General features: G+C 34.7%; 1 protein-coding gene and 2 pseudogenes across 1 annotated transcript in view; 1 reads left to right on the plus strand and 2 right to left on the minus strand.

Annotated features, from left to right (window-relative positions):
* The window catches only part of BRINP3 (BMP/retinoic acid inducible neural specific 3), a 553,553-nt gene extending 535,074 nt beyond the window's left edge, over window positions 1–18,479 (minus strand). Inside the window, exon 1 of the mRNA XM_077157266.1 lies at window positions 18,381–18,479. The gene's annotated coding sequence lies outside the window, so the exon portion shown is untranslated. The remainder of the gene's footprint in view (window positions 1–18,380) is intronic.
* Window positions 11,570–11,905, minus strand: LOC143678921 (cytochrome b-c1 complex subunit 7 pseudogene; annotated as a pseudogene).
* Window positions 15,835–16,654, plus strand: LOC143678922 (THO complex subunit 7 homolog pseudogene; annotated as a pseudogene).
* Window positions 18,480–20,209: the final 1,730 nt, after the last annotated feature.

Here is a 20,209-nt window from a genome sequence, read left to right on the forward strand (position 1 = left end):
AAAAATGGGTAATAATAGATAGATCAATTAATCAATAATGTGTCTGTCAAATTGAAAAATCACCTTTTTTCAATGATTCATTATAAATTAATACTGTGATTTACAAAAGAAAAAGTAGGCTTTACATTGTTTTCTTTTTTCATTTTCTTTCTCTTTCTTTTTCTTCCTCCTTCCCTCCCACCCTCCCCCTCCTTTCTTTCTTTCTTCCTTCCTTCCTTTCTTTCTTTATCTCTTTCTCTTTTTCTCTCTTTCTTTCTCTCTCTTTCTCTCTATCTTTCTCTCTCTTTCTTGCTTTCTTTTTCCCTATATGTTAGGAACTGAGGTGGATATAGCATCACTTTCATGGTATGGCAGCATATTAGAAAAAGTTGGTATCGAGTTCTGGATGGTGGAAAACAGAACAAAGTTTTCTGCACGCCTTTTAGAGTGACATATTAGGTGTTAATGATGCCATCTGGTAAATTCATTGGAAGGTTTACTACAGTGAGGTGAAATGCTCTTGTAGAAAACAATTGAAGGAGGAATTCCCAGGTTAAAAAAAAAAATGAATGAAAATCACAGGCAGACCTCAAAGGGGAGGACAAAATGAGAGATGAGATGGAATACAATCAATAATAAGCAAATTATTTTAAGGATAAGTTAAAACACCACAGATGCCAACAAAGCATGCATTAGAATGTTGGACAAAGGGCATTATTGTCACAGAGTCCAATATGAATTCAGTTAATATTACATAGATCTAAGACCTCCTCTTCCTGCCACAATGAGGACCTAGTAGATTATTCAATATACTAGGAAAGGATCTTGAGACAAGAATGGAAAGGAGAGGAAATCTGAAATTTTAAGGATTCATCCAATAAGAAATACCCTAACATCAGACAAGATAGATTTTTTAAAATATTTTTATTTTCAAACTTTAATAAAAAAATAAAAACATTCTTGACATACAAACATTCTACACATGTAGAATCAATGGCTCACAATATCATCACATAGTTGTGTATTCATCACCATGATAATTTTTTGAACATTTGCATCACTCCTGAAAAATGAATAAAAAAGAAAATAATAAAAACTCATACATACCATACCCCTTAACCCTCCCTCTCATTGACCACTAATATTTCAATCTACTCAATTTATTTTAACCTTAGCTCCCCTATTATTTGTTTATTTTTATCCATATTTTTTACTCATCTGTCCATACCATAGATAAAAGGAACATCAGAAAGAAGGTTTTCACAATCACACAGTCACATTTTAAAAGCTTTATCATTATACGATCATCTTCAAGAAACATGGCTACTGGAACACAACTTCACAGTTCCAGGTACTTCACTCTAGCCACTCCAAAACACCATAAACTAAAAAGGGAGCATCTATATAATGCAAAAGAATAACCTCCAGGATAACCTCTTGTCTCTGAAATCTCTCAGCATTGACACTTTATTTTGTCTCATTTTCTCTTCCCTCTTCTTGTCAAGAAGATTTTCTCAATCCATTGATGCCAAATCTTGGCTCATCCCAGTATTTCTGTCCCACATTGCCAGGGAGATTTATACCACTGGGAGTTATATCGCACATAGAAGGAAAAAGCAGTGAATTCACTTGCTGTGTCAGCTTAGAGAGAGAGAATGAGAGAGCCACATCTGAGAAAAAAAAAAAAGGTTCTTTGAGGGTGACTCTTAAGCCTATTTTTTTTTAACTTTGTTTGATGTATAATATAATGTATGTACCAGACAAAGAAAGAAGAAGCAATAGTTTTCAAAACATTCTTCAGCAAGTAGTTAAAGGTCAGATCCCAGAGTTTGTCATGGGCTACCATTTCATTTTGTCAGATTTTTCCTTCTAGCTGCTCCAGAATATAAGAGGCTAGAAGGAGTAAATATTTTATTTTATCATCATCACAATTGTCTTTTTATTCTTTTCTTTGTGAAAAATAACACATGTAGAAAAAAGCTATAAATTTCAAAAGCACAGCACAACAAATAGTTATAGAACAGATTTCAGTTTGTTATGAGTTACAATTCCACAGCTTTAGGTTTTTACTTCTAGCTGCTCTAAGATACTAGAGACCAAAAGAAATATCAATTTAATAAGTCAGCAATCATATTCGTGTGTTAAACCCTATCTTCTCTGTGTAATTCCACCATTACTTTTCATCTTTCTATCCTACTCTTTAGGGGTATTTGGGCTAAAACCATTCTAATTTTTTCATGTTGGCAGGGGCTGTCAATAATATAAGGTAGGGAGATGGAACTAGCTGATGTTCTGGAAAGGGTGGGCCCTTTAGGTTTTAGGACTTACCTGGTCCAGGGACCCCTCTGGAGGTTGTAGGTTTCTGGAAAATTACCCTAGTGCATGGAAACTTTGTTGAATCTTTTATATTGCCCTAGGTGTTCTTTAGGATTGGCTGGAATGGTTTTGGTTGGGGGTTGGCAAATTCTGATGGGTAGCAATGTCTAACTGAAACTTGCATAAGAGCAACTTCCAGAGTAGTCTCTCAACACTATTTAAACTCTCTCAGCCACTGATACTGATGAAGACCCAGTAGACTATTCAACATACTAGGAAATGTTCTTGAAACAAAAATGGGAAGGAGAGGAAATCTGAAATGTTTAAGGATTTATCAATAGGAAATAGCCTAACATCAGACAAAACAGATTTACAAAAATTGTAAATGGAGATAAAGAAATTCATTCCATGATGATAATATTCCCAATCTGTCTGGGAAATAGTACACTTATAAATATATATGTGGACCTAGGAAAAGAACTTCAAAATATATGAAAAATGACAGATTTGTAGTAGATAATTCAATTGTAATGGAGACTGCAATACCCTACTTTTAATACAGAATAGTAAAATTAGGCAGAAGGTCCACAAGGAAGTAGAAGAACACTACAAACCAAATAGATCCAACCTAGAGAACACTTCATTCAACAACAATAGACCCACATTCTTAGCAAGGTCACAGGGAACATTTTCATAGACAATGTGAGTTCTTTGTGAGGCATAGGTCTTTGTTATCATGGATTAAACAAAGGTTTCTTAGATATAACAACAAAAGCCCAAACAAAATTAAAATACTGTTTTTACAATAAAAACAAGTTTCAATAAATTTAAACAGATTGAAACCATGCAAAGAATATCCTATGACCTCAATGGAATTAAATTAAAAATCAACAACAGAAGGTAATTTAGGATATTCACAAATATGTGAAAAGTAAACAAACAATCCTAAATAACAAAGAAGGACTAAGGGAATTTAGAAAATATTGTGAAATTAATAGAAACAAAATTCCAAAATTCCAAAATTTGTAGGACATGACTACCTCAGTGCTGGATAAAGATTCATAGCTTTAAATGCTTGCATTAAACCAGAAGAAAGTTGAAGAACTTTCTGACTTCAAAAGTTACTGCAAACAAGCATCAAGATGGACATCTATATAAATGGAATAGAATTGAAAGTCCAGATATGTATATTTACATTTGAAGTTCACTGATGTTTGGGACCCAAAACACTTACATGGATGAAAGAATAGTCTTTTCAAATAATGGTGTTAGGACAGTCGGACAACCACATGCAAAAGAATTAAGTTAGACTCTATATTACATCAAGTACAAAACTTAACTCAGAGTAGATCATAGGCCTAAATATAAGCATTGAAATTATAAAATTCTTAGAGGAAAATAGAGGCACAGGTCTTTGTAATCACGGATTAAATGAAGGTTTCTTAGATATAACAACAGAAGCCCAAACAAAATTAAAATATTTTTTTTAAATAAAAAACTTTTTCAAAGGACATTGATAAGAAAATGAAACAAAAACGTAAAATGAGAGAAAATAGTCTGTCAATTATAAATCTGATATGGGACTTTATTCCACAATATATAGAACATTCTTAAATAACTCAACAATGAAGGGAAACAATCCAATTACAAATGGGCAAATAATGTAAGTAGACATTTCTACAAAATTACACATATGGCCAATAAATATATGATAAGATGGTCAGCATCATTACTCTTTAGGGAAATGCAAATTAAAATCATAATGAGATGTCACAGCACATCCATTGGTTTAGCTAAAATAAAAGGGCAGTAAAAAGGGTTGATTAGGATTTTGTGAAATTAGAACCCTCGTACACCACTGTTGGGATTGCAAAATGATACATCCATTTTGAAAAAATGTTTCACAGTTCTTAAAAATACAGACTTCATTTCACTCAGAAATTCCATTCCTGGGTATAGCCCCAAGAGAAATGAAAATATAAATTCACACAAAAGTAAGTACATAAATGTTCATAGGAGTATTATGCAATAAGAGCTAAAAAGTGGAAGCTATTTAAGTGTCCACCAACTGACAAATTGCTTAACAAAATGTAGTACACCCATGAAAAGAGAGAAATATTATTCATTGATTAAAAAGGAATGTAGTAAAGATACATGCTGCAACATGGATGGAACTTTGAAAAATTATGCTACATGAAAAAAAAAATCAAAACAGACCCATATAGTATGGTTCTATTTACATGAAATGTCCAGATTTGGTAAATCCATTGAGGCAGAAAATAGATTGGTGTTTGCCTGGAGTTAGGGTGCAAAAAAAAAGAGAAGAATACCTGCTAATAGTTATGTATTTTTTTCTGAGGTAGTGAAAAAAATCTAAAATTATAATGTTGTTTTCACAATTTTGTTAGTGCAATAAAAAAAAAAAGAATGTGAACCATAAAAGGGTGAATTTTATGACATTTAAATTTTATCTCATTAAATATTTATTTAAAAAACAACTGGAAGTGCATGAAAAAGAACAGCTATTATAATTTTTTTTAAAGGTGTGATAGGGTGGGCTTGGAGAGAGAAAAGAGAAATGTGTGTCAGGGGAAAGAAGAGAGCTGAAGGAAATCCAGCATCTATTTCCTTGCCTCCTTTGCTCTCATTCTCTGCTCTTCTGAGATAAATTAATCTCAGGTGGTTTAATGTTCTGAATTCAGGGTGGAAAATTGCAGGGCAAACTGATTCCACCCCTCCCCAGATGTGGGATTTTGTACAAATTTCTTGGCTCCTTTAAGTCTCTTTTTCATCATTGTAACATGAAACAATTCCACCAGTCCCAGGACAGTTTTTATGACCAATAAAGGAGATTGCATATTTAATGATTCGATAATGTGTAGTTATATCCTCTAGGTGAGTTAACTAAGGTTTACAATAATTCCTTTTGCAAACTGAATAATATACTTTTTATAGTATGAACAAGACTCATAATTTTTATCCATTTTATAAGTTCATATTTTCATTTATTTACTTTAGTATATTACTCTGCCTGGAATCCTGCTACAAACTTCCTGGATTGCCATCCTGATCTGAGCTTCATTTGAGTTGCTGCTGTGCACACAAAACATCTGACTTCATCTGCCTAGATATGATGATTTCTCAATCTTTAAAGCAAAGGACTGTATTAGCAAGTAGGTTATCAAGGGTTTGGCTTTATAGGCTCAAGAGCCACTGGTATGAAGTGGTGGAGTGTAGGGTGGCATTTTTTATACTGTGGAAAAAACATATGGATGTTTAGGGCAGAAGACAAAACTTGGCTCTGCATACTTAAGATATGAAGATGACTTGGGCCAGCCTTTCAGTTGTGGATCTTTCTCTTATAAACTCTATAGATTTATTTTGATTGACTCTAGGTTACAAAAAACAAACAAACAAAAAAACTTCCTTCAATATTCTAACTTCAAAATAGCATTGAAAGAACTTGTAATAAAAAGCATAGGCGGAGACTTCCGGAGAAGATGGCGGCTTAGTAAGACGCACAGGTCTTAGTTCCTCCTCCAGAAAAGCAACTAAAGAAACAGAAACAATACGAAACAGCTCCCGGAGTCACGACAGAGACCAAAAAGACAGCGTACCCCATTCTGGAACAGCTGAACGGGCAGGGAGAATCTGCTGCGGTGAGCTACCCGAGGGGCGCACGTTTTCCCGGCCGGGGCGGCTGGCGACTGGGGTCCCCTCCACGCACGTGGCTCACCGGCCTGACTGGGAACGTTGGATAGCGGGGCCCTCCCGTCACGCTTGGCGTTTCGGGCCAGCTGGGCAATTTGGACAGGCACTCTCCCAAGCCGCGGCAGCCAGCGACCCCCACCTCCACGCGCGGTTTCCCGGGCCAACTGCGGTGCAGACAGACGAGCGCCACGAGCGCCACCTACTGGGCAGGAAAAGAAAAACAGAGCCCAGAGATTTCACAGAAAAAGCTTTCAACCAGCTGCGTAACACAACCAGGGAAATCTGATCAAATGCCCAGACACCAGCAGAAAATAATGGATGATGCTCGGAAAACTGAAGATATGGCCCAGTCAAAGGAACAAACCAATAGTTCAAATGAGATACAGGAGCTGAAACAACTAATGCTGAATATACGAACAGAAATGGAAAAATTCTTCAAAAACCAAATCAATAAATTGAGGGAGGACATGAAGAAGACATGGGCTGAACAAAAAGAAGAAATAGAAAATCTGAAAAAACAAATCACAGAACTTATGGGAGTGAAGGACAAAGAAGAAAAAATGGAAAAAACAATGGATACCTACAATGGTAGATCTAAAGAGACAGAAGCTACAATTAGTGAACTGGAGGATGGAACATCTGAATTCCAAAAAGAAACAGAAACTATAGGGAAAAGAATGGAAAAACTTGAGCAGGGGATCAGGGAACTGAATGACAATATGAAGCGCACAAATATACGTGTTGTGGGTGTCCCAGAAGGAGAAGAGAAGGGAAAAGGAGGAGAAAAACTAATGGAAGAAATTATCACTGAAAATTTCCCAACTCTTATGAAAGACCTAAATTTACAGATCCAAGAAGTGCAGCGCACCCCAAAGAGAATAGACCCAAATAGGCGTTCTCCAAGACACTTACTAGTTAGAATGTCAGAGGTCAAAGAGAAAGAGAGGATCTTGAAAGCAGCAAGAGAAAAACAGTCTGTCACATACAAGGGAAACCCAATAAGACTATGTGTAGATTTCTCAGCAGAAACCATGGAAGCTAGAAGACAGTGGGATGATATATTTAAATTACTAAAAGAGAAAAACTGCCAACCAAGACTCCTATATCCAGCAAAATTGTCCTTCAAAAATGAAGGAGAAATTAAAACATTTATAGACAAAAAGTCACTGAGAGAATTTGTGACCAAGAGACCAGCTCTGCAAGAAATACTAAAGGGAGCACTAGAGTCAGATACGAAAAGACAGAAGAGAGAGGTATGGAGTAAAGTGTAGAAAGAAGGAAAATCAGATATGATATATATAATACAAAAGCCAAAATGGTAGAGGAAAATATTATCCAAACAGTAATAATACTAAAAGTTAATGAACTGAATTTCCCAATCAAAAGACATAGAATGGCAGAATGGATTACGACCCAGCAATACCACTGCTAAGTATCTACTCAAGGGACTTAAGGGCAAAGACACAGACGGACATTTGCACACCAGTGTTTATAGCAGCATTATCTACAATTGCAAAGAGATGGAAACAGCCAAAATGTTCATCAACAGACGAGTGGCTAAACAAACTGTGGTATATACATACGATGGAATATTATGCAGCTTTAAGACAGACTAAACTTATGAAGCATGTAATAACATGGATGGACCTAGAGAACATTATGCTGAGTGAGTCTAGCCCAAAACTAAAGGACAAATACTGTAAGGTCCCACTGATGTGAACCGACATTTGAGAATCAGCTTGGAATATATCATTGGTAACAGAGACCAGCAGGAGTTAGAAACAGGGTAAGATAATGGGTAATTGGAGCTGAAGGGATACAGACTGTGCAACAGGACTAGATACAAAAACTCAAAAATGGACAGCACAATAATACCTAAGTGTAATGTAATTATGTTGGAACACTGAATGAAGCTGCACCTGAAATATGGTTTTTTGTTTGTTTGTTTGTGTGTTTGTATCTTTTGTTTTTGTTTTTTTTCTTTTTCCTTTATATATATATATATATATTATTAGTATTATTATTTTAATTCTCTTCTCTATATTAACATTCTATATTTTTTTCTGCTGTTTTGCTAGTTCTTTTCCTAAATCGATGCAAATGTACTAAGAAATGATGATCATACATCTATGTGATGATACTAAGAATTACTGAGTGCATTTGTAGAATGGAATGATTTCTAAATGTTGTGTTAATTTCTTTTCTTTTTTTTGATTAATAAAAAAATTAAAAAAAAAAAAAGCATAGGCACTTTTATTTATTACACTTTCTATCATAATAACAGAATGTATTATTATGTTTGTCTCAGTTTTTCTCCTCAAATTTTAGAAAAATATATAAAATTATATACATACAAAATTTCTCCTTGATAAGCTTCAAGATTTCTGAGAATCAGCAAAATTGATAAGCCTGTTGTCACTATGCAACCCTGGTGACCCAAGCTTACAAATGGGAAATCCAAATACAGATATGGGTCATTGTCATAATATGATTTAAGTGAAATAATTTCTATTCAGCTTCTAAATTAAGCTACAAAAAATGACTTTTCCACTTGTATGTGCAAATCACAGTTTGATTATTTAATAAAGTTTATTGTTCCTTGGAACTTTTTTTAGACTTACCGCATGAAGAATGATTTGGGTTTTAGAAACTTGCATTGGAATCTTAGCAGATTACCTTTTAATTCAAACTTGATTTTATGCATACAAATTTTTCCTGTTTACTTAAAAAAATCTATATCATGATGGTAATAAAAGACACAGGCATATCTTAAAAGATTCTCTTTCATTAATTATGTATGGCATGCCTTTGAAGTTCAGAATTATATGAAATGGAATAATTGTTCTGTATATATTCCCATATTCAGACCCTTTCACTAGGTGATACAGGTCAGCTTGATGATTTTTAAAAATTGGTCCTGGATTATTTATTTCCACATCTTTCCAATTTCAAACTAAAGTCATCTTAAGTGTTATAATTCTTTTTCCATCATTCTTTTGCCTTCAAATCAAAATAATAAGAAGGTTTTTATATTTTTAATTTGGTATTCCTTCTATTGATAAAAGAATCCAATACTAATTCCAAATTGGAGTCTAAAATGTACAATTTGAATTACAAATATGTTTAAAAGTATATTAATTTATTCCTTCCTATTTTGTGACCTCATGACAAAAAGGCTCAAACTATTTCCACGGTAAAAGATAAAAGACTTCATTTTAATTTGACAAATTTGAACAGCCTACTGTTTTGCTAACTCTGCAATTCTCCTTATACAAGTGGATTCTAGATAATAAATTTTCAAACTAAATATAGTGAATAAATACAAAATAAGGATAAGAACTTTATTTTTTCTAACTAAATTTCATTATATGTTCAAGTCGTCAAACTAAAATACAAATGCCACAAAGAAAAAGAATAAAATAACCCATCATCTCACTACGGAGATTTAAAATTTTAATCTGATTTTTGATCCTTATTATTTTATAAAACACATCAAGAGTGTCTTTCCATATTGTTAATATTCTGTGAGATACTAAATTTCTTATGGCAAAATAGCGTGCCATTGGATGCATATTTTTTATTCAACTGTTTTTTTTTTTTTTTACCTCTATAAGCTTTAATTTCCTCATCTGTGAACAAAGGGTAATGATACCTAACTCACTGTATTGCTGTGAGATTAAATGACTATAAAGTGCCAAATGTAAAATCATAAAATGATCCCTCAGTAAATGGTGGTGGGTACTGGATTCAGAACAATTTTGAGGTTCTTAATACGTATTACCAAAATATTTGCCATATAGGTTATGTGAACATTACTCCTATTAACAGTTGTGAGATTCAAACTCATTTGAAGTGGTAAGAGAAACGGAATTGGAGCGTAACTAGTCAGCACTAAAACACTGGGGGTCCTTGGTTTGTAAGAGCTTATCATCTTAGGACCTACGATTAGATTTGCTTTGGATGCATGTTAACTCATCAATTGACCTTTAAGTAAATAGTCTCTTACTAAATCATCCCTTAATATTGGCATCTATCAACATCTTATCAGATTCTGATTTTAGATGTAGTTCCAAAAATATAATACAAGTTGACTGCAAAGTGAAATGGCAAATCGTATTTATATTATGTGCTAAAGTAGAACTGCTTTTACCATGAGCAAATCCATTGTCAAATGAGTATCTTAACAGATTTGGAACTGACAACAGAGAATTTTAGAGAATAATTTCAGGATAGGTGTTTCAGAAAATAATCCTAATATCCACTAGTAAAGAGGCCCTTAAGGAATTTAAAGAGGTTTTCTAATATATTTACAATAACTTAAAAAAGACCCCTTTTATGATCATGGTGCAACTTAAACATAACGAATGTGGAGCATCATATCTCATCTTTGGGAGGGGAGGTGATTTATGCATGCATGCACATACACATATATACACAGCCACTAAATATAAATACACACTTTTGATTCTTTCAGAATTTAAAATGTAATCTAAAACTTGTTTTTCTTAGTCTGTTTTGTCCTTCAAGGTAAGATCCCCATCAGTTATTTCTACCCCACACGGTACTGGTGTGCTGTGCACAACTTTGGTGTCCACATAATTCCCTCCCTGCTCTCTGTACTTCCAACCCTTTCACTGCCACCAAAGAAAGTGCTTCAGAATCTAAGGTAGAAAGGTCATTATTTTAGTTTATATTCAAGGTAATCAAGCTAAAACCTTAAAACTTCACTCATGTTCAATCCTTGTAATATGCCCTATACAATAGTTAAAAAAAAGTTTTTATAACAGTAGTGGTCAAGTCACTGGAATATGGGGGAAAACTATAATTTGCTTTATATATTTATCTATTTTTCTAATATCTACTTTTGTTTTCTAATATAAACATCCGCACCGGAGCACATACATATGATGTATACATCTCCATATTGGGGCTGTACACATTTTTTTTTTTTATCGGTTGGGATGCAAAATCAAATGCTTTGAAAGCCAGTGAGTGGTTGAACTGGGGCTGGTTCCCAATCTTGGCAAACTGAGGAGTGAATCCTTTCTTTTTCTTTTCATTCTACTGAAGACTTATGAAACATGAAAGCCAGTCTGTTGGACTGCTTTGTTTACTTCAAGTGGAATGACATAGTGGCCCTTGCTTATTGATCCATTTCATACCTGCAAATTAGGCCCTTATGGGTCTGACTTCCAAGAATCTTGCTAACATACAAAGGCAATGTAAAGGTGACTACTTGGTATAACATTACATTCTTATACCCTTTAGTAAATTGAGGTTATCTAGCAGTGAGAACTGATTTAAATGTTCTTTCTGAGCCCTCAGGAAGCAATTAAACACTAGCTAAATATAGCTTAGAAGTCTGGAAACAGTTATAACAAATAAGTGAAATCAGTAGTTAAGAGTTTATAAGATTTAGAATTCAAAAACTCCAATAATTATTGCAAATTATATTTGTTTAAAATAATACATTTTTGCCTAAATAGTCCTTAAATTGTACATTTTAGGTTTTACCACCTTCACAAAAGTACTTTGGGGACAGCTGCATCATTTTAATACATGATTATTTCTTTGCCAATTCTTCTCTCTCTTTTCTTTCCCAAATAACTTCTTTCAGAAATGGTTCAAGATAGAATTTATCCTCCTCATATTTTGTTCACCGCTGTTTAGATAAGATTTGCTGTCTCATGCTCAGGTCCAGTACTCTTTTAATGCAAAACACCTTGTCATTATAAAGGTTCTCAGGAAGCCTTCTTATGGCTTCTTTCACATCTTCCGTCTCAGCTATTGTATCATCTCACATTAACCCCAGTTTATTGAACCCTGCAGCACTGCAATACCATTTTTGAATACCATCCAGCCATCTGCCTGATGCTGCAACAGCAGGCTGGCTCGCCATTTTGACCTTTTAATCAACTCTTTTTAAGTGTCATTTATATATATTTTAAAATGCACCCACTTAAGCATATATTTAGAAATGTGACAAATTTATATGTTTGTGTAACCATCACCACAGTCAAAATATAGAATAATCCCATTACCCAGAAAAATTCCTAGTGTTGGTTCTCAGACATTGACCTCTGTCTCCCTTTCTGGACTCTAGCCCTAGGAAATACTTACTTGCTCTCTGTCACTATAACTTAGACCTATCATTTCATGTACATGGGATCCTACGATTGAACTTCTTTTGTTCAGCATAATGTTTTTGAGATTTATTCATGTTCTTGTGGCTTTCAGTGGCGCATTACTTTTTTATACCTGAGTAATTTTTCATTGTATGACTCTACAATGATATTTTTATTTATTCACCTGTTCATGGACTTTTAGCTATTTCCGGTTTTATGCTTTTATGAATAAAGCTGTTGTGAAAATCTTGCACATATCTGAGGATGGCCAAGTGTTTTCATTTCTTTACTGTAATTCCAGAAAGTAGAATTGCAGGATCATATTATAAATGTTCTAATGTTTGACAAATTGTTTTCCAAAGTTTGTGTACCATTTTACATTCTTGCTGGCAAAATACGACTTTTTAAGCTAGTCTGCGTCCTCACCAATATATGAGATACTCTAAATTAAAAAAAAAAAATTAGCTCTTCTCTTCAGCATTCCATTGTGGTTTTACTTTTCAGTTCTCAGGTAAATAATGATATCTAACACTTGAACAAGTGTAAATTGCTATTCATGTATATATTGTTTTTTTTCCCGGAGTGTCTTTTGATTTGACCATTTTAAAATTCTTTATTACTTTTGTGGTTTTTCTAAAAGCTGTAAAAGTCCTTAGAGCTCTGAACACAAATTTTTTGTCACACATAGACATGCCCACACACATTTTTATTACTCGCCTGTGGCTTGCATTTTAATTTCATTAATAGTAACTGTTTTTTCTTTTCTTTTCTTCCTTTTTTTTTTTTGCATGGGCAGGCACCAGGAAACGAAGCCAGGTCTTGGGTATAGCTGGCTAGCGTTCTGCCTGCTGAGCCACCGTCGTACCGCCCAATAGTAACTTTTGAAGAATGGGTATGTTTAATTTTTATGAAGTCCGATTTATAATTTGTTTCTTTTATAATTCATGCTTTTAGGCCCTTTCTAAGAAATGTTTGTTGAACCAAGCTCATAAAAATTGCCCACTGTATTTTCCCTACAATTTATATAATTTTAGCTCTTCTGTTAGAGATAGGATCCATTTCTATTTAATTTCTGTATATGGTGTAAGGCAAGAATTAAGGTTCAGTTGTTTATATGGATAGCCAGTTGCTCCAGTACCATGTGTTAAATGGACTAATCTATCCTAATTGAGTTACACTGGTACATTTATTGAATATCAATTAACCATGTATGTGTGGTTCTATTTCTGGACTCTTTTAATCTATATCTATCTATATATATACACGCACACAAAGTGCCACACCCAGCACAGCTGGGAACTGAAGGGAGGCTATGAAGAACTGAGAGAGACACATAAGAGACAAAGATATAGTTAAAGCCGGCAGCAGGTGGGGCTCTGAGCTCAGATGGAGATTCAAAGACCCGGAGAGGTTCAGCACTGTTTATTTTATAGGGCTGCGAAATAAGGAAAGTAAAAAGATATAACTAAAGAATGGGGGAGGAGGAATCACAACCTGAACCCTCTGCTTCGGTGTGACCAGATGAGTCAAAAAGTTACACGTTTCCCAAGGCCTCCTTCAGCCGCAGACTCAAGCAGTTTTGCAACACTTCAGTCTTTTCAGGACATCAGGTGCCTTTTCCCGCAGAGACGGCTTCGCTGTAGCTCTGCAGTGAGCACGTGACCTCTGTCTCAGCTGTGTCGACAACAAAGCACTTCAAGTTTTCCATTTCTTGGTTTTGTTTGATAAGTTGTGCCTTTGAAGGTAATTTTACATTGCATGTAAGTTGTCAATGTATTATACATTTTTAAGCGATACGCCCCGTTATCCTTTAATTTTCTATAGGATCTATTATTATGTGCCCTTTTTCATTCTGATATTGGTATTTGTGTATTCTTTCGTATTTTAATTGAATAGTCTAGTTAAACGTTTCGTTTATTGACTTTTTTCCACAAATAAGATTTTGGCTTCATTACTTTTTTACTTTTTTTATTGTTGGTATTGTTTTCTATTTCATTTATGTATACTTTTGCTTTGAGTATATTTCAATTCTATGATGGCTTTTATTTTTCTAGTTTTTTAAGGTGGACGCTTTGAATTATTGCGTTTATTTAGAACTTGTTTTTTTCTAAAATAATCATTTAAAGCTGTAAATATTTATTTGAGAACAACTTTAGTTATATATCACAAATTGCTATGTTTTCTGCTTGCTTTCTTTAACTTCAAAATATTTTCTAATTTTTCTTGTAATTTCTCCTTCGAATTATGGATTACTTAGTAGCATGTCATTTGCTACATATTAGGAGTTTTCCAGATATTTTTTCTATCATTTATTACAAGTTAATTCACCTGTGGTCAAAGAACATACTCTGTATGAGTGCAAACGTTTCAGTATTTGAGAAGAAAAAATAGTGGTGCTACTTAAGAAAAGCTAAACTGCCTACATATACTTGTTATGTTCATTTATTCTTTGTTTGGATCTATGCAACTCTATTTTCCACAGGCACATGAGACTCATTCAAAACTGAACACTTCATTTTTTTTTTTTTTCCTCAAAGCTGTTCCCTTGCTTCCTATTTCTATTTTGGGTCTGCAGTCAACCTGCTCACTGAAACCATAAGCTTGATCACATCTTGGATTCCTTATTTTTAGCCATCTTCTGTGTCCGATCAGTTTCAGGTTACTGCCAGTCTTACCTGATGGGTTAGAGACACGTGATTCCTCGCCTGTCCTCCATCTATCGTTTCCTTCACATTGTAATTCAGACACGCTGCTTCTTACCTGGTCACTGGAACAAGCTTCTGATTGGTTTTACTGCTCTAGAATTACTTCTCCTCGTCCCTACATGGCTCACATCAGCCAGAATGACCTATTTAAAAAGAAAAACTGAACGTATCTCTTCCATTTCTGAATCTCCTGAGATGTACCTCCAAGCTGCAAGACACAATTCAAGTTTCTCTTCATAATTTCAAATCTATATTCTTTATCTCATGGTATTCTTTCTCCTGAAATGCCCTCACTCCCATTCTTTGAAATTTGTATAGATATATTCCAGACACTTTCACTCAATAACATATTTGTCTTTATCTTCTGATCTCTATCTCTACTGTTGCCCGATTGACTGTTTTTGTTTCTTTTCCATTCACTAGAATCTAAAATCCTTGTGAGTATGGCGGGGGGGGGGGCCCACTTGCTGTTGTATCAGCAGCAGGGCAGGTTAGGATTTCAGTTAGGAATGAATCAATGAAAGAAAGAAAGAAAGAAAGAAACATTTGGGCTTACTATTCATTGGTGACCACAAGGGGATTTTAACTGTATACAAGTCTATGAAAATTCCAAGAGTGGTTTAAATTATAAGGAACACCAAAATTTCTCTGAGACACCAATATTGAATTCACATCAGTTTGGCTTCAGTGATTTAAATGATTCTAATAGAATTTTTTTTATGTATTTCATGTAAGCATAAAATGTTATTTTAAAAGTATTTGATTCATAAAAAAATTTAATTCATGTATCTGTTAAATGTTTGCTGGAACAAAAAGGTTTCTATAAAGTTTTCAAAGTCTAAAATTTTCTATTATTATAAACTAGGGAAATTTTTCTACAAACTTATTTAGATTACATTATTTGGGGAGATACATCTAATATTTACAATCTGAAATATTAATCTTACTTTTAAATCTTTTTGGTAATTTTATTATTCAAAAATTGAGTTGAGGCCAACCGCCACCTCAGCTTACGCCGCTGCCGCCGCGCACCCCATGGAAGCCGTGACTGACGACGAACTCATACGGAAGCGGCTCCTGATTGATGGAGATGGTGCTGGAGATGACCGGAGAATTAATCTACTAGTAAAGAGTTTCATTAAATGGTGCAACTCTGGATCCCAGGAAGAGGGATACAGCCAGTATCAACGTATGCTGAGCACACTGTCACAATGTGAATTTTCAATGGGCAAAACTTTGCTGGTATATGATATGAATCTCAGAGAAATGGAAAATTATGAAAAAAAAATTTACAAAGAAATAGAATGTAGCATTGCTGGAGCACATGAAAAAATTGCAGAGTGCAAAAAGCAAATTCTTCAAGCAAAACGAGTACGAAAAAATCAACAAGAATATGATGCTTTGGCAAAAGTAATCCAGCATCATCCAGACAGGCATGAAACATTAAAGGAACTAGAGGCTCTGGGAAAAGAACTGGAGCATCTTTCACATATTAAAGAAAGCTTTGAAGATAAGCTGGAATTGAGACAAACAGTTTCATGTTCTTCTTAGCACCATCCACAAACTTCAGCAAACACTAGAGAATGACGAAAAGCTCTCAGAGGTGAAAGAAGCTCAAGAGACAAGCATGGAAACAAATCCTAAACCATAGACCAGCATGATTGCTATCCATTTCCAAGAACATTGAAATAGCTACATAACCATAGTATCTTGAGCTAATTAAAGATATTTCTGCAGTGAAATACTTTAAAATATTAATGTACATTTCATTCATATTTCTTCACACAAAGGAATGTGACTTTAGTATAGATTTGGTTTTATTAAAATGCTTTTTTATTCCTAAACAATGAAGTATTCCAAAAATGTTTAATAAAATATTTTCAAAAAGAAAAAAAAATTGAGTTGAAGAGTGAGATTTATTATTCTGCTTCATTCTGAGGATATTGGCCTTTATATTTTTGGATATAGTCATGAAAATTTTCCTGTTAATTAACTGTTTCTAGGTACTGCAGGGAAAAAAAACCAACAAGATATGTGTGTATCAACTTATCCATCTCTCTCTCTCTCTCTCTCTCTCTCTCTGTATATATATATATATATATATATATATATATATATATATATATATATATATATATATATATATATATAAGTATATATAAGTATTAAGACATTTGTTATAAGGTATTGGCTCAAGTGCTTGTGAGAGCTGGCAAGACCCAATTATGTATGGGAAAATTCCAGTAAAGGTGATATTGAACTCTTGAGTGCAAATTCTGTAGGGAAACTGGCAGACTGGAAATTCCAGGAAGAATTTAAGTTATGAGGCAGAAATTCTTCTTATATTTGGAACTGTGCATTCTTTCCCTCTAGACCTTCAACTGATTGGATAAGGCTAACACATATTATGGAGGATAATTTCCTTCATTCAAGGTCAACTCATTGTAGCTGCTACCCCATCTTAAGAGATATTTCCACAGTAACAACTAGGTCAGTGTTTGACCAAACAGCTGGACACTATAACCTAGTTAACATCTAACATTTACCATCAAATTAATAATAGAATGTTTTGCATTTTTATTAATTTAAATATTTATTTTCTTTCCTCACAGTAATTCCCAGTTTTGGATATGGTTTTCTTATGCCTTTTTATTTTTTGTTCTATGTTTCTGAAAATACATTCTGATCTTTGTGCATATAACAATCTGTAGCATACTGAGTGTCAGAGCCAGAATCCTCTGTCAGTTTTAATTCTCCCCAATTTCCTAGTGCCCTTGCACAGAGTCATTCGCAGTGTCCTCTTCATTTGACTTCACGGGGTCATAATGCTTACACATCTTGCATCTTATCTTTCCAATCATCCTTTCTTGTGAGTGTAACAAAGAACCTTCCTAAGATTCAGAATATGCCACATAGAGAATATAATTAATGGCAAAGTTGTATGATGAACTATGTGGGCTCCTCACTCTCTGCTGTGTCTCCCGAACTTGCCATTCAGGCAGGGCTTAATAGTTATAGATGAACAGTGAGCATTATATAAAAATGTGCTATTTGATCATAATGTGTTCCTTCATAAAATTTCCACTTTCAAAATTCTGGTATTTTGTTCATGAAGCAGAGAAAGCTTTTCTTACAGGATACGTTTAGTATTTTAAAAGAAGATGGAAGATATTAGATATTCCTTTAATTAGAAAAGCTTTTAGAATAAATATATGCCAGATATTAACCAATTTAATATAATTAAGACATTGATCCCCATATATGACCAGAAAGTGCATTAATAAACATTCAGTTTGGCCATTGAACATATGTCCAAAGAGACCCTGCCCAATCAAGATGGCAGTGTGACGTACTTTAAGGCTCAGTCCACTCACAGAAGCTTTGAGCAACCAATGAACTGGCAGAACCATCTTCCTCAAAGTTTCAGAAAACAGTTAAAGGACTGCAGTAACAAGGTGGGCACTGAATTAGAAAAAAATAAAAGGCTACTTAAAGGCAGTTGGTTATGCTCGTGCCCTGACCGGCCCCTCTCCTGCCTACTCACTGTTGTGTCAGCTGGTCAATGATCTGGTCCATGGCCCTGGTTCTGGAGGAAGTAGAGCAACACTCATGCACATACTGGAAGCATGTCTTTTGCTTGTCCCAATCTGTTGATGGTAGCCTGAGGGACTTGTCATATGTGTAGAAAGCAGCTCACCAATCGCTTCCAGAATTCTGTGGACGAGCAGTCAAGTAACTGCCAAGGACAAGAAATTGTTGACTTAAGGACATACAGTACAGTGCCCTGGACCGGAAAAATATAGTTTTTAAGTGATGAGGGGGGCACTGCTATAGGTTTAAATGAGGGAATTCCCAGGGCATGCCCAAGGTAAGAGACATGAGCACGGATGATCAGGGCAGCCTCTATGCTTTGGCCTGGAGCTATTCTCTAAACTCATTGTATGGATAAGCCCTGAAGGAGAGCGCTTTCACAGATCAATCTACTAAGTCTAGGATATTTATGTATTTTATAAATATATATATTAAGTCATAGAACTCATGGAAAGCACTGTCATAACACTAGCTAGATCTAAAAGTAAATGAATAGATGCCTCAGAGTCAAATTTCAGCTATGAAACTGAAAAATCAAATGCTTAGGTTTCAACAAAAGAATAGACAAAATTAAAAAGAAGCTCAAATTGAAGGCCCAGGCAAAGGGGAAAATTAAAGCATTAGCAATCACCAATGAAGAAGACCAGAAGTGGGACATAACAGAAAAATATTATTTTAAATAGTCCCAAATTTGCTCAAAAATCTAAAGGAAAAATGCATAAAATATAAATATGTATAACTAAAGGAAATCAGGGAAACAATAATGACCATAAAAAAATACAAATAGCAAGAAGGATATATGAAACATATATATGAAGCATAAATATATGTTTATGAAATATATGAAACATAAATATGAAACAGCTTTGTTGATAGTTTCCAACAAAGCTGGAAACCACAGTGAGAGAAATAGAAAAATCCCTAGAGTGCTCAAACAACAATCGGAGCAAGGTAGAAGAAGGAATCAGAGTACTTGAAGATAAGATCATTGAAATCATCCAATTTGAGGAGCAGAAAGAAGAACAAATAAAGAAAAATGAACAGCGTCTGAGGAACCTGTGTGATGCCATCAAGTGTGCCAAAGTACACATTTTGGGAGTGCTAGAAGGAGAAGAAAAAAAAAGAGAATATTCAAAGAAATAACAACTTTCACCATTTAGTGAAAGACAGAAATAAAAACATCCATGATACTTACAAATTCCAAACAGGATAAAACAAATAGCATATTATAATCAAATTGTTGAGTGCCAGAAATAGAGGATTCTGAAAGACACAAGACGGAAGAAACATGTCACATAAAAGGGACCCTCAATACGATTACATGCTTATTTCTCAACAGAAATCATGTAATTGAGAAGGCAGTGCTGAAGGCAAAAGTCTGCCAACCAATAATTGTTTATCTGGCAAAACTGTTTTCCAAAAATGCAGGAGAGTTTAAGAAATTCCCAGATAAACCAACACTAAGGAAGTTCATTCATCCTAGAACAGCCATAAAAGAGATGCTAAAGAGAGTTAAGCAGGTTGAAAGGAGGGGATAATAGATAATAGATTGAAGCCCATGAGGAAAAAAGATCTCCAGTGAGGGTAATAACAGGGATAAATATTGCCGCTGATAGCTTCAGCCGGGCCGCGCGACCGGTACACTGGGTGGGTTTGGGGCGAGCTCGCGGGAATTAACCTGGGTAAGCTGGAGCCGGCGCTTTCCCCAGCCGGCGGTCGCGAGTAAAGTCTTCACTGAGGCCAGGTACGGGTTAAAGCTTTATTGATACACACCGGGATGGG

Source organism: Tamandua tetradactyla, chromosome 4 (genome assembly GCF_023851605.1).
Source record: "Tamandua tetradactyla isolate mTamTet1 chromosome 4, mTamTet1.pri, whole genome shotgun sequence".
Lineage (NCBI taxonomy): Eukaryota > Metazoa > Chordata > Mammalia > Pilosa > Myrmecophagidae > Tamandua > Tamandua tetradactyla.